A 14994-nucleotide genomic window follows, 5' to 3' on the forward strand; every position below is an offset into this window, starting at 1 on the left:
ATTGGAATTTTGGATCTAAAGGGAAGAGGCACTGTTAAAAATCCCTTGAGCCATCCTATCCTTTGAACGTTTCCCAAGTCTATTAGGTCTGTTTGTCTTGGATATTTTGTAACGAAAAATACTTTTTAAAAACGCTTCACACTTAGGTAACCAAACTTTTATTAGAGTTGAACCCTGCTCCACCCACCATTTGGAAACAAACCATATTGTGCTCCTTCAAAGGCAAAACACAGCATTGTTCATGTTTCAGTTGGAATTAGTGTGGAAAAATTATAATGCAAATAGCAAAACAGATGGGAATTTTACAAGAGTCTTTTCATGTCACGAATGAGACTTCCTCTCATGGTTGCAGGCTCTCTGTTCTCCTAACTGATGCTGCTTCTTCTCTGGCTTCTCTCCATAGCTATTAAATTTTATCCAGGGGTCGGAGGAAGATTTGTAGCACTCTAAATTCTTTGAGCCCAGATTTTGCAATGTGGCTGCTGACGGCAAGCTTCTTTTGCACTGATGTTGGTATGCTGAATGCCAGAGCGATTAGTGTGCTGATCACTGCACACCGAAAAAATAAACAGTGACGTTCTTGCAGATCTGTGCAAGTGCAACATAAACAAAGACATGGGAACAAATGTAGTGATGGTGAGAGTTCTGTTCTGTAACTGTTTCCCTTCAAATAGGGATAGATGAGAAGGGGTTCAGGGAGGGGTGAAAAGCTTCAAATGTTTGCTTAGCCTCCTACTGAAATTATTTTTGAAGTTCAAAAGAAAAGAACCCAAAACTGCTCCAGCACACTTTATGGCACTACTATTCCCCCACCAACTGGAGGCAGGTCATCTTCAGAGGGAAGAAGAGAGGAGGGGTAGGAGGGAGCATGGGTGAAGAAATTTGTGCAGTCCTCTACCTCCTGCCCAAACTTAACTGACTATTCCTAATGCTCTGGCAGTTCCTCGGAAGCTCATAGACCCTGATTGTCACTTGTTCCCTGTGACCTCAAGACTGGTCTACAGGAGAAAGTTATACTGGGTCTACAAAAGGTATCCGTTCTTAATATAGTTAAATTGGTGCAAACCATATGTTGGTGAAGTGTCCCCGGTGATTCATCAATGCTTGCATAACTACAGAAAAGTAGCCCTTTCTGTTGATGTACTCTATGGCCAGGTGCCAAAATCAGGATATGAGTGCCATTTATCGCCCCATTGCAGTCCAGGAATCCTGTTGCTGCAAATCCATCTGCTATGTCTTTCATGTTATTGAGAGTGACAGTCCTGTGTAGCAGAAGACTATTAATGGCCCTTCGTATTTGCATGACAGTGGCCCTCGCTATGGATTTTCTAACTCCAAATGACTTCCCACTGACCAATAGCAATCCAGCGTTGCAACCTTCCCTAGAGTGATCGCCACGCATTTCGCCACTGTCAGTGCAGCTCTCGTTCTGGTGTCCCTGCGTTGGAGCCAGGGCTAGAAGATATAAGTGGCTTGGGGAGGTTAAGCCTCCACAAATGGGGAAAGATGCTGGATGTGGCGTGCCTCCCTTCCTGCCCCCGCTCCACCTCTTCTCACCTGCCGCTCGCTCCTCTTCCCCCTGTCGCTCACGCTGAAGGCAGGAGGGGACAGAAAGGAGTGAGCGCCAGGAGGGCTTGGGGGAGGGGGCAGAGAGAAGTGAACAGTGGGTGGAGGGTCCTTGGGAGAGGGGAAGGAGTGGGGGCGAGTGGTGGGCGGGGGTGGCCTTGCGGGGGAGGCCTGGGGCTGGAAGAGGCAGAGTAGGGGTCAGGCCTCGGGGGAAGAGGCTGAACGGAAGTAGGGTGTCGGGGTGGAGCGTGGATGGACTGCGGACAGAGCCTCAGGCAGAGGTAACCGAGTGGGGGCGGGGGCCCGGTCCAGGGGCCGGTGGCCCCTCCCACTTTTAGGGCGCTTCCGGTGCTCATTGCTACGGTTTTGTCCTGCGACTCTGCAAATACCAGAGGATCGTTCATCCTGTGCTTGCCACACTCATGACAATAGTGCAGAGCTGTGCAGGCTCCACACTTCTGTCAGAGATGGCTGACAGTGTGAAGTGCTACATGGGTTTGTGGGCTTTTTAAGATAAGGCATGAAAATAGATATGGATATGGATGGTATTATGGAATTGCAAAAGTTGCATGATAGGAACTTGACCCCTTGCTCCCAGTCACCCTGTGTGACTTGTTTCTGCCCCACCATGGATTGCCAAAATTTTCCAAAAGACAATGTGCCAGATGACGGCAAGTTGCACACTGGGATACATACTCATGGTTTTACCACATTGTGTATTGATACAAGCCCTCCTGATGCGTACACGCAGTGCCGATGCTAGGAGCCAAGTCTACACAAGTGATATACTAACTGTGACCGCTTTATGCTGATGTAATTTATGTCTGCTAACTTCAGTCGACTCTGTCTTAGATTGACGACAGAAAGGGTTTTTCCATCACTGTAGAAAAATCCACCCCCTTGAGGTGATAACTAGGTTGATGGAAGAATTCTAGCAGTGGATACACTGGGGCTTAGGTCGTTTTAGCTAGATCCCTGAGGGGATGTGACATTTTCACACCCCTGAGCAACGTAGCTAGATAGTTATGTTTTAGATGTAGACCAGGCCTAAGCATGCATATTCCTGTGTGGACACTGATTTAACTAAATTAGTGCATCTTTCTTGTGTAGAAAAGGTCTGTTGTTTGAAAAATGTGGTTTCACATTTCCAGCTTGAGGAAAAGAAGAGAATGACTGTCTTTCTCCCCTCCCTGCCCCCCACTTTTGGCTGGCTAAGGAGGGAGGACAGCAGAGTAATTAAGTACACTAGTTAGAAGTAATTGGCCAGTTAATGTAAACCTAACATCTTTGTAGCACACTTAGAATGGTGAATTAATATATTATATACCTGTGCTTTTTGACTGGTTCTGAAATATGGCCATTGGCCTCAGGACTTGCAGTGGATCAGAGTTGTGCAGATAGCTGGCATATCAACTGTTTTTATATATTAAAAAAAATCTTGCCACGTGACTTCTGACAAGGAGAACTGAATGAACGAGGTGCAGTTATGGATTTCAAAGATAAAATGTGTCTCTTTTCCTCTCTGGAATCTTCAAAGTGAAATTTTATTATATAATTGGCAATATGTTAGTCCTAGATTTAGTGGATTAAGTGATTGAATGATCCAGTAATTTAGGTAAGCAAGAGGAGGGGTTGATTCATTGAGATAATCTTCTGTAATAAAGAGGAGTTAAATTTTGTTTGCCTCATTTCAGGACAACACCATCTTATTCTTAAGAGGCTGCAAAGAGCTGGGGCTTAAAGAATCTCAACTTTTTGACCCGGGTGACCTTCAGGACACATCAAACAGAATAACAGTCAAGTAAGTACAATACCAGTTTATAGTTAGGGCCTTAACACTGTGGATATGTGTAGTTTAATTGTAAATGTTTAAGGATGAACAAAAAGGGCTGTAGATACTGACATTCATGTAAAATAGAGAGACAAGCTAAGCTTTCAGAATCCACGTTGCTGCCTAGACTAGATGTTCTGTTCAGAAATTCCCCCCTCGGAGAAAGAAGCTAGTTTTTTTTATTTTCAGTGATATCAAGCACAAAAGCTTTCAAATGCCAGGGCAATGCTAATATAAGCATTGTTCAAAGAGCACCCTAGATTGATAACATTCTCTTGTATCTATTTTGTTAGAGCACTATGTGAACTTAAAAAATCCCAGGCCTTGTTATTGCAGATTAAACTGTTTTCAAGATGCTTTATAGGACTCCGATCAGTAAGTTTGATCTACTAATTGAAGGCTCTTGTGAAACTAAGACCTTTCAGGGTAGAGAAAGCTGCAGTCTGTTTATTCTTCAAAATTAACGATGGATTGTAGAGCAATCTTGCAAAATATTTCATTTGAACCTGGAACTTCTGTGTAAACTGTGAGGATGAGGTATCACAGCTGAAACCCAGTTTACTGCATGCAAAAGCTTACTGTGGCAGAGTGCATAGATTATTGTTGATTATATTATCAATATATATGGCCTCCATTAAAGTTGTGAGGTACTCAGACACTAATTTTATGATCCTCAACACCTCTGTGAAGCAGGGACGTATTATTCCCATTTCACGGTTGGGGAGCTGAGGCTGCAGGAGAGTAAGTGACTTGCCCAAGGTCACACAGGAAGACTGTGGGAGAATGACTTGAACCTAGGTCTCCCAATTCCCAGGTTAGCACCTTAGCAACTGGACCACTGTGTCTTTCAAGGATGGTCCCACCAAGAGAAATTAGGGGAATGAGAGGTGTAAAAGCAAATCATCTTGTCATAAATTTGACTAAGGGCTTGTCTACACTTAAAATGCTACAGCAGCCCAGCTGCAAAGCTGCAGTGTAGACGCTACATGTGCCAACAGGAGGGGTTCTCCTGTTGGTATAGGTAATCCGCCTTCTTGAGAGGCAGTAGCTAAATTGACAGAAGAATTCTTCTGTCAACTTAGTGCTGTCTACGTTGTTCAGGGGTGTGGATTTTTTACACCTCTGAATAGTGTACCTGGGATGACTTAATTTTCTAGTATAGACCATCCCGTAGAATCTCCAGAAATGTAAAAGGGTGTGACAACCAAATGTACATGATGATGTGTCACAATTCCACCCACACTTCGTTGTTTATACAGCGTGACCTGTACACCTAATGAGAACACCATGTTAAGTTGGTAGTGAGCAGCAGGTTGCTTGTAGCACCCCCTGGGGACTTTGTGAGCCTGATTTTCCTCTTTCTTAGCCTGATTTCCACTGGTGTTTCTGTTTTTTACCAAAACCAGTAGGATTCTGCCTACAGCTGCCTAGAATAGTCTGTGGAATTTTGGGATTGATGCAGTGTTCAAATGAGTTAAACTAAAAATTAGTAATAAACTGGAGAACGGGGTTAGCCCTCAATTAAACGTGGTGGTAGATGGATGTGGAGCTACTCGTTGTCAGAAAATCTTTTCTCCCCTCGACTCTTCAGAGAAACCCACCTGTGGAAATCTAACTGAAATGCTTTTCCTGTACTGTCCAAGTTCATGCAAAAGCCAAATCTGAGTCTTGTAGTGGAAAAACTCCATGGCTGTTTTTACTAAATAGACACCATAGTCTACTCATCAATCTGCAGCTATTTCGAATGCTTATTTATTGTAGCAAAGACTGTTTATTCTGTGCTACAAAATCAAATAAATCTTTGGTATTACTGCACATGATTAAAAAAAACTTTTATTCTTTTTGTGATTTCTTTTTGTGCATTTTAAATGGAATGTGCTTTAGACATACGGTATTTTTGATCATTCAGCTATAAAAGTTATGATCTAATGCTTTAAAGAAATAGGCTGACTTTAATCAGGTTACATACATTTTTTCATAGTAAAATTGCAGTGGAAAAGAAAATATGAACAATATTTTTTTAGGGTGCAGGTACTGGAAGAAGAATGTTTTGGGAAAGTGGCAAATTATTTGAAGTTCCTTTATTTTTCAAGCTTTCGGTATTTTCATAAATGTAAACAAACATTCTGGTTTCTGGCAGTCGGATAAATTTATCACCAGAGTGCACTTGCGTAGTTTGAAGTGAACTGGCTTTTAATTTTATTCTGGGGACAATCTCAACTAAACATTTGCAGTACATTTGTTTTATTTGTCTAATACCCAGAAGTGTTAGACACATTCCTTTTATCCTCAGTTCTCCAAGAAGTTTCTTGGCTAAAAATAAGTTGAATTTGAAGTGCAGTCATATAATTTCCCTGTTGTTTGTGTTTTCACAACCTTAAACTTCATGTAGGTTCCTAACTTATGACTTCCAGCCATATTGAAGGAATGCTGGCCAAGAAATAGATTGACTTTGCCCAAAAAGGGTGTTAGTCTTTAATGGGAGTGCTAAATATACATTCACAAAGCAGAACAAAAATCTTCTACTACGAGTGCACTAGAGGAGACTGTAGTTCACAATATCATCTGTATTATTGTTTCATCTCCCTTCCGGTCTCTGCATGATGTTTATTTTCTTTGTGAGACTTGCTGTGGGGCAAGCCATGTTTATTTAAACATTTAGGGCTAAATTCTTCCGTGGTGTATGCATGTTCAACTCCTATTAAATCTGTTGGGTATTCATGACATATTGCAGAGCAAAACTGGACTACAATAGACTAGATTTTAGGGTTTAGGACTTTAGTCTTCCTTGTGTGTACAAATCAGCAGCTCTATATTTCATTCTTGGCAATGGGATGTCTACAACATATTTTCTCTTTGCTGTTAAAGCATTGTAATTTAATGATTGCAGTAATGATTGCAAAATACTCCCACATTATGAATGAATGCACTACATCTTCCTAGCTTTCTTGTGTTTCCAACCAGCAAAAGCATCCTGCAGGCTTTTGTTAGGGGAACCACGTGACCTCCTGCATATACGCTCTTGGAAACAGTGTCTGCTTTCTGATTTTTCTTTTCTCTCTCTTTTTTGTGGGTGCATCCAGGAACATTGACAACAGTAGAAAGCTGAAAAATGTAAGTATTTAATTTGCAGTACTTTCTTCTCTGGATAATCCTGGCTTTGGACTGAGTTAGAATTTAGAGATTGTAAAAGCTAGTACTGTGATGCAAATCTGAAAAGTTCTTTAGTACATTAACCATGAATAGTTCATTGGAAACTAACTATACTGCTGCAGAGGCAGACCATCTCTGCAAACAAAATAGAACTGTGCTAGTGTTGTTGTCTCTGACTAAATAAAGAACTAAACAATTTAATTTCTTGACTACCAGTCTAATTTTGATTAACACTATTTAACAAATCAAAAGCTAGACTTTTTTTGGCCTTTCTGAATTTACTGGGCATACAGTGATTGTAATTTGGTTATACATTTGCGCAAAGCATATCAAGAAGATGATAATACAATCCAAACTGCATTCACATTATGTGGATCTAAACTGTTGAATTGTAATTTCCCATTTGACTTGCTAGCTTTCTCTTTGAGTTTCCAAGTAGTTTTGTGTATGTTTTCCAAGTAGGATGCGTTGTCAAAAGCACAGTAGGCTTAATTCTATTAAGTTTAACGTTTTGTTGATTTCAACCAGTGGCAGTAGTAATGATTTTGTAATGGTAAAGTGGAAAAAAAGAAAAGAAAAAGAAAATGTCTGAATTTGGCTAATCCCAGAGTTAGTTACACTATTAAAGGCCAGGCAAATCTGGCTTTACTGTCAGCTGTAAACTACTGTAAATTCAATTTGTATTTGGCTGACATCCCCCTACAGTGTAAGGGAATGCCAAGACCTTTCCCTTATAATTTTTCAAGCCAGCAATCAAGATTACAGGTAAAAAGGACAGAATTATTTCATCCTGCCTTTCTTGTCATCAGCAGAGTAATATCTTTGTTTTCCAGCACACAAAGATACATGGGAATGTTTTCATTCAGTGGCATTTGGGGTGTCTGTCTCTCTTGAAATTGGCTAAAAGGTTTCATGTGGATGTGGTGTTCTTAAAATTAACATTAAAAAGGATTCATAAAAGTGTCTTTCTATGTAATGTAGACATTTCAGATGCATTATTCTGTACTCCAGACTGGCAGCCAGTCAGAATTGCTTGCAAAGGTGACATTTGTCTGGAAATGTTTTCAACCCTGCATAAGGAGGGGAGGAGGAGATCAAATGATTGAGTGCTTGCAAAAATAATTGAACCTAGCATAATCCTCATCTCATCACATAATTGGGTAGGAAAATGAATTAGACAGCTTCTTATTTCTGAATAGTACTTGTCTGCAAATATTTTTACTTTACTTGAGAGCATGTGCTGTGAACTGTTTTCACATGAATTTGTTATTCTGTGTTTAGTTAAATTTCAATTGCCATCAAATCTGGGGTTATAATAAAACTGAAACACTTTCTTTAAAAGGTTTGAATTATAAGACACAAAGGGGCCAGAAAATGACTTTTTGTTTTTCTAAAAATTTAAGAGAATTTTAGCATTCATGAAAGGAATTGGATTTTGATAGACTTAGGCAACTGAAGTTCTCTATCCCCAGAACAGATACAGTCCTGCCAGTGCCAGAATCAGTTTCTCTTCTTGGTTCCATCACTGTATTTATTCTTAACCTGGAGCAACTTCCTCAAGGGATGAGTGTGTATATAAAGGTCTATAAGCTTAGGCCTTGGCCTTGGCCTTAGTTCTGATGGTGGTGTTTTCATTGGGGTAGATGTCAGGTTGAAAGTTAGGTGAAACCATCAACTCATTCTGCCTAAACTGCCGAAAAACTGCCAGATGGTCCAGGCTTTTATTTTTAGTATTGGTCTGGATATTTTGAGCCATTAAACTAGAGGTGAAATGCATTGAATCTTATCAGTAATATTGGGGTGGGTAGAACTAGCCTTTTCTCTTCTTCAAATAGTCCCTGACATATTTGTTACAAACATTTTGTTGTTTATTTCCTTATGTATTTTAATTAAGGAAAACCATTATTAGTAAGTAATATTTTCCTGCCACCCTTAACTTTATTTTACCATGAGATTTGGAAGCCTTCATTATTGGAAGGTAGTTCTTTTGAGCTCTCTTCACTTTGGGAATACTTTCGAATATTGTACCTAGTTTTTAATATTGAGGTTTATTTTTGCTGCTTACTTTTCAGCCAGACGTGACACAGCAGTATGTTTTTTTAATAAGCTGCAAATTCTATAAGATTATTTTACCTTTAATAGATGCTTCATGTATTTGTTATTAACCATTTAACCACCCTCCCTTCCCACTCCCCAGAGGGGAATACAGATTTAGAACAAATTCTCAAATCCACCAGTGATTCAGAGTTCAAAATAAATGAAGAGGTCCTTAGGAAAAGTAAATTTAGCAAAGTAATTGTGTAGATTTTCAATTAATGTTTACTGATTTCTGCAGGTACTAATTACCATTTATTGGCTGGGGAAAGCAGCAAACAGATGCACTTCATACAGTGGAGCAACACTGAACCTGAAGGAGTTTGAAGGATTGCTGGCACAGATGAGAAAGGTATCTTTTTTGTTAGCGTTTTTGGGGCTTTTAATTATTGAAGTTGGAAGTCCCACAAAAATTCTTTCTGATGTCTGTTGTAATGAAAGCTACAGGTGGATGGTGGGCTGGGGAGTGAGCTACTTAACTTTTTTGTAAAAGCTCCTGCTGATACTAAACAACTGTAAATACAGGCTTGGCTTTTTTTGGTAGCCAGTTTTGCAGGTGGTGCTAGTGATGCAGAAATTACCAGCAGTAGGACTTTAAAATGGTCATATAGCATTACACCTAGAGCTGAGTGAATAAGTGATGATTTGGTTCAGGAGCCAAACTGAAAAATCTGGGGGGTAAAAATTAGGTTCAGTTTAACCTGAAACAAACTTTTTTGGGGTTGAATGAAACATATTGTAAACATATTTAATTGTTTTCAGGTTTTTCACCCTTTTATTTGTTTGGCGTTTTTAATTGGCTACATTTTGAAATTAAATGCTGTGCCAAAACAAAAAGTCTAAACGTTTTGTTGCTAAATGGTTAAAATGAACCATTTTGACTTTTTTTTTTAATTACCTTTTTTTGGTTCTTTTTTTGGGGGGGGGGCAGAACTATTAACTGAATTTGACCCAAATTTACGAATACTTTTGGTAGCCTAAAAATGCATATTTTGGGGAATTTACTATTTACTGAAAATATGTTGCCCAGCTCTTCTTAAAATGGTAGAGTAACGTTCATAATTTGGTTTTTCTGCTCTTTGCTTATGGTATACTGATCGACTGCTCTCAATAGAGAGACTTGCAGAGTGAGTCAGTGGACCTAGGGAGCATCAGATTAAAGAACATATTTGAACACACAGACTGTCATGAACAATATTTCCCTCAGCCAGTTTTCAGTTGCACCACAAGTTTCATATCAAGATATATCATTTCAACAGGTGAAGAAAGGCAAAGTGGGTGGGGGAAGGGATTGTGTATGCACTTCACATGTAGCATAACCTTGATAATCTGTATTTTGTCAAACTCTAAATCTTGGATGAAAATGGATGTCAGGGTTTACAGGCCACAGTAGAGCAGACCAGCCAGGTTCTGCTGCTGGGAAGAGGCCAGTGCAGAGGGTAGCACCATTCCCATGGCCCAGTCAGGGCACTTACAGTAGGCTGCAGCGGATGTTGATACTCCTCAATTTGATGCTCCTGTGGTTCTGCTGGGGTCACCGGGATAGTGTATTCTGTATATGCCACATACCTGATTGTGTCTGGAGGTATAAAAGTTAATTGGCATTCATTTGGAATGACCTGAATGAATCATGGCTTTGCAGTCCCAACCCCAAAGAATTTGCAGTCTGAAAGACAGATGAAGGGTGGGGAGATGGGCTCGGACAAAAAAGCAGAGTAATAAGGGTGCCATTTGGTACATGAGGGTGGGTGTTTGCTCCACGTGATGCATTTTTCATATATTTTTGAGGCCCTACTTGAATTGCAGGATGATTGTCAAAAAATTGCGGCTGAGTTGCAGACAAGCCATGGAAAATTGCAGAAAAGTAATAATGGACCTTATTATTTTGCTAACTACTTATGCCAAACCATCTGTTCCACCTTGCATTTAGCTGTGACTCTGGGAGTACCTTTCCCAGACCTGAATAAGAGTTCTGCATAAGCTTGAAAGCTGTCTCTCTTACAGGGTCGGCTCCAGGCACCAATGCAGCAAGCAGGTGCTTGGGGCGGCCAACGGAAAGGGGCGGCACATCTGGCTCTGGCGGCAATTCGGCGGCGAGTCCATCAGTCCCTCTTAGAGGGAAGGACCTGCCGCCGAAGAGTGAAGTGGCGGCGGTAGAGCTGCTACTGAAGTGGTGCCAATCGTGGCTTTGCCCTGCCCCCCCCCCCCGCTTGGGGCGGCAAAAACGCTGGAGCCAGCCTGCTCTCTTGCCAACAGAAGTTGGTCCAATGAAAGATATTACTTCATGCACCTTGTCCTTTTATGAAGGGGACAGATTGGAAGAAAGTCTAGATATACTGTTGTGGGATAAGGGGATAAATGGTGTTTAAAAGCTGGCATCGTTAGGAGGGTGGAGATGATAAAGAGGGAGGGGGCAGAATTCAGCAGGTCAAAGACAAGAACAAGAAACTTGAATTTGCTGCAGTGGAGGAGGGGAACCAATGAAGGGAATCTCCTAATGTTTGAATGTTTGTATCGCCATAAACTTTTCAGTGCAGTAAACAAAGATATTAGTTGGATGGTATTATTATGACTGTTGCTAGACCTGTATTTCTTACCTTGCCTTCCCACTCCTTCTTTATGCCACACATCAATTCTCCTGGAGTTATTTTGTGGTTGAAGTTTAAGAGGTTTGTTGTTGTAATTTAGAACATTTGAACTATGTTGTGCAGCACTCCATTACTTTAGCTTAGGCTGGATGGCGAGAGCACTTCTTTATAAATGAAGGGTTACACTGGCACAGTTCCATTGAATTTAACAATGGCATTGACAGCAAGTGACATTTCAGTATGTGCTAGTACTACCTCCATTGAAATCCTTTTTTAACTTTATTCAGTGAGTTTTTAATTTTATTTCTTTTAACCTACTTTACTGCATACTCATCCAGTTTTCAATCTGAAAAATGTAAACAGTTAATCCATAGTGCACTTTGAATATATTCAATAGTTTGAAAAGGAATATATAAAAGTGGCTGGCAAATAGGTTTTAAATTTGGCAGTTGTATCTACTTTTACTACCACAAGGTTATGCATTGATTTTTACCAGATGGGCATGATAGACCAGTGCATTATGGTATGCTATGGGATTATCTTTTCAAAAAGTGTCACAGTAAGATGTAAATGATACTTAGAGTGGTTACTATCTAGTAGATAACACACACTTGCTCTAATTTTGAGTATCTGTCATAGCCAGTAACAGTAATCTTTTGGGAGAATGAGGTGCCAACGGGAAGGCTAAATAGTACATGTTTACAAGAGAATTACTACAGTCTATTGTGCCATCTCTTGTACACTTCCCTACTTTTACCTGTAGCTGCCAGTAATTAAAAAGTAAACTAAATTAAAGTTAACGGGTTAATAAAATAGGGAATTTTGGAATCTGTTCATTCACACTTCATTCAGGGTTTTAAAGCATGAAACAGCTGAAGAATGTTTTTTTCAGCCTGTACTTTCGAATAGTTCATCTGATTTCTATCCCTCTTGCTATTGAGCGTTTCCATGACTTTCAAACATATTATTTTAAGAAAATGGAAGTCTGCCAGAGGATTGAATATAGCTGATTGGTATGTAGAGATGGGGAGCTTTTTCTGAATCTGGATTTGGAAAAGATTTCAGATAGTTTTGAAGAAAAGGGTAAAGAGGATTTTGAGAGGATGTAATCTTTTTTCTTGGAGCTGTATACTTAATATAGATTTTAGAAAGACAGAGGTGGTATACGTTGAACAGTGTTTATGTGTGTGTGTATATATACCATTCCTAAACAAGCGATAAGGGAGGAAAACGCCATTGAATTAAATCACTACTTGTTAACATATTTTAAATTAAAAAATAAAACAAAACTTGAGTATAATCCCAGTTCGTGTACTCTGTGACTATTGGCATTACTGTGATTTTGCTTGGCCTTAAGGAACCTTTGGTGCTGGACATACTGTGGTATTTTGGCAGCAAGTTATTTAGTGGCTCTAATTAAGTCTTCTTCCTGGAAAGTCTACAAGACACGAGTTTCTAATCTTTCCTTTTCCCTCTGAGCCTCTCCCTTTGAATATTGAACTTTTGATTGATATTATGATGCTCCCCTTCTCAGATGCTCTTTCTGCCGTAATTCTCCTTTGCTAAGGAGGTTGTTGACTTTATTGTACCATAATGTTGATTGATATGATCACTGGCAATACTAATAATGACAACAGTAGCTGTAGAGGGCAGTGGGAGCTACTCTCCACTCAGTTGTTGAGCTCCAATTATCTGTAGCCCATAGGTGTTTTTTTAATTGGAAAGTTTAAAATTAATATTTAAGTGTGTCAAGAAAAAGTTTCACATTCCAATCTTTTCAGATTGAAAAATGTCAGTCTGATGATGTCACCCGCATCTCTTGAGTTTTTTCAGTGACAGTCTGGCGGAGAAAAAAAACATAGAGGTTTATCTTTTGAGTAAGAGAGTAGTTATTTTTGCTTTTCTCGGCCTGTGCTATTGTAATTAACGTTAAGAAACTGGCTGAAACAAGGGATTTATTATAATGCAAGGGTGAGGATGGCTTCCATTGACCTTTCCCTCTGCTGGAGTTTTAGAGTTTTAGTATGTGCTGCTTGCGCTGGAAAGAATTTATAATCACAGGGCTGTCAAAGACAACCATTGTTCTCACTGCTCTGAACATGTGGGTCAGCTACAAGTGCTTTCATATCCCCCAGAGCCAGGAGCTGGCAAAGAGTAAAGAGCACGACTGAATTCTTCTGAGGCATCAGGAAAAGCATTTTGCATATTTTTCATTGCTGATTGCTTTAGAAAGACATCCCTCTTTCATAACAGGAATTTCTCTTCAAGGTGCAGGGAGACTGGGACAAACTGCTTCATTATTTTGCCGAGCTCAGGCGACGACAACAAATGCTGCCTGCTGGTGTCCCAGTCAGATACAATAGATAGATTGGGGGAATTAATCTGGAGAATAGTGAGCTTATCCCCAACTCAGCCATGAGGTCAAATTTATAATGCCTTTGCCAGTGTGCTATGGACTATGGAAGACAAGTCAAGTTTCAGGTTTATTTCAATTTTGATAGTTTTATTAATCTGCCTATTGCAACTGTATTTCAAATAACTATATTAATCCAAAGCATGTGTGTTCCTCTTAATTGGTATGAAATGAGGTTTTATTGCAATCTCATGCTTTTGATTTGAAAGCAAAAAAAAAATGCTATGATTGAGGGAAGAGATTTTAGTGCATTAGAAAGATACTTTGTACTCAGATGCATAGTGGATCTCATTTTTGTGTCACTGACTTTTTTGAAGAGGTACGTCTGTATTTCCATGTAGGAAACAGAAGATATTGAGAGCCCCAAACGCAACATTCGTGACAGTGGTTATATTGATTGCTGGGACTCTGAACGCAGTGATTCCCTTTCCCCCCCTCGCCACGGCAGAGATGATTCCTTTGACAGTTTGGATTCATTTGGTTCCCGCTCACAGCAGACACCGTCTCCAGATGTAGTGCTCAGAGGAAGCAGCGATGGTAAGTTTCGGTCACAACAAGACACATGCAAAACATTGAATGTGTCACCCAGTGCTTTCAGTGCAAAGGCAGCCATTCAAAAGCTGGATGCAATTTCTGAATCATGATGTCTCCTGTGAATTGGTAAAAGAAACTTTCTTTGAATGCAGATTTTTGTTTCTCGGGTCTTTAGATAATTTTGCCAGCAATTTATTTGAAATCTACCTCGGTTCTATAACGTAGTATAGTAAAATGAGTTATACCCTACAAGTGTAATTTATGACATAGTGTTTCTCTGGGTTAGGGGGTAGCAGACACAGTGTGCAGACGCACATCAGCTCATAAGCTAGGCTGAAGCAAGAACTAAGAATGCAAAAGGGTGGAAAATGTTGAAAAAAATCAAATGCCATATAAATAAACTGGTCGTCTAAGAGGAAAAGGAAACCTCTTGGAAATTGTTGATACCTAGGAGAGTTTTGAAGTGCAGTCTTATGAAAATACAGTTTTGGCAATTCTTGGCAAGATATTCAACATTTAAGAAACTGAGTGACTTGATAGTTATCCTTGCACCCCCCCTTCAGCCAGGACATGCAGCTCCTGACCTTCAGCATGGCTGCTGCTTCAGTCTTTGCTCTCTGTATGTGTCCAGTTGTGTCAGTATGGGGTACTGTGAATATGAGCAAGTGTCCTCTAGGAAGTAGACTTCGAGCTTGTCTTAAGCCTGATTCTAGCTCAAAGCTTCTAGGACAGAAATGCATTCTCTTCAGCCTGCCGCACAGAATGCTCTAGGCTAGCTGCTCAGTTACTTCCGTGATAAGCATGATGTAATTGCC

General features: G+C 40.0%; 1 long non-coding RNA gene across 1 annotated transcript; it reads left to right on the plus strand.

Moving 5' to 3' along the window:
* The first annotated feature begins 3241 nt into the window (after positions 1-3241).
* LOC135979937 (uncharacterized) lies at positions 3242-8997 on the plus strand. The gene is made up of 3 exons (XR_010597178.1): positions 3242-3367; positions 6481-6511; positions 8886-8997. It is a non-coding gene; the product is annotated as an uncharacterized LOC135979937 (long non-coding RNA).
* The last annotated feature ends 5997 nt before the right edge of the window (positions 8998-14994 follow it).

Source organism: Chrysemys picta, unplaced genomic scaffold, assembly GCF_011386835.1.
Source record: "Chrysemys picta bellii isolate R12L10 unplaced genomic scaffold, ASM1138683v2 scaf1403, whole genome shotgun sequence".
Taxonomy (NCBI): Eukaryota; Metazoa; Chordata; order Testudines; family Emydidae; genus Chrysemys; species Chrysemys picta.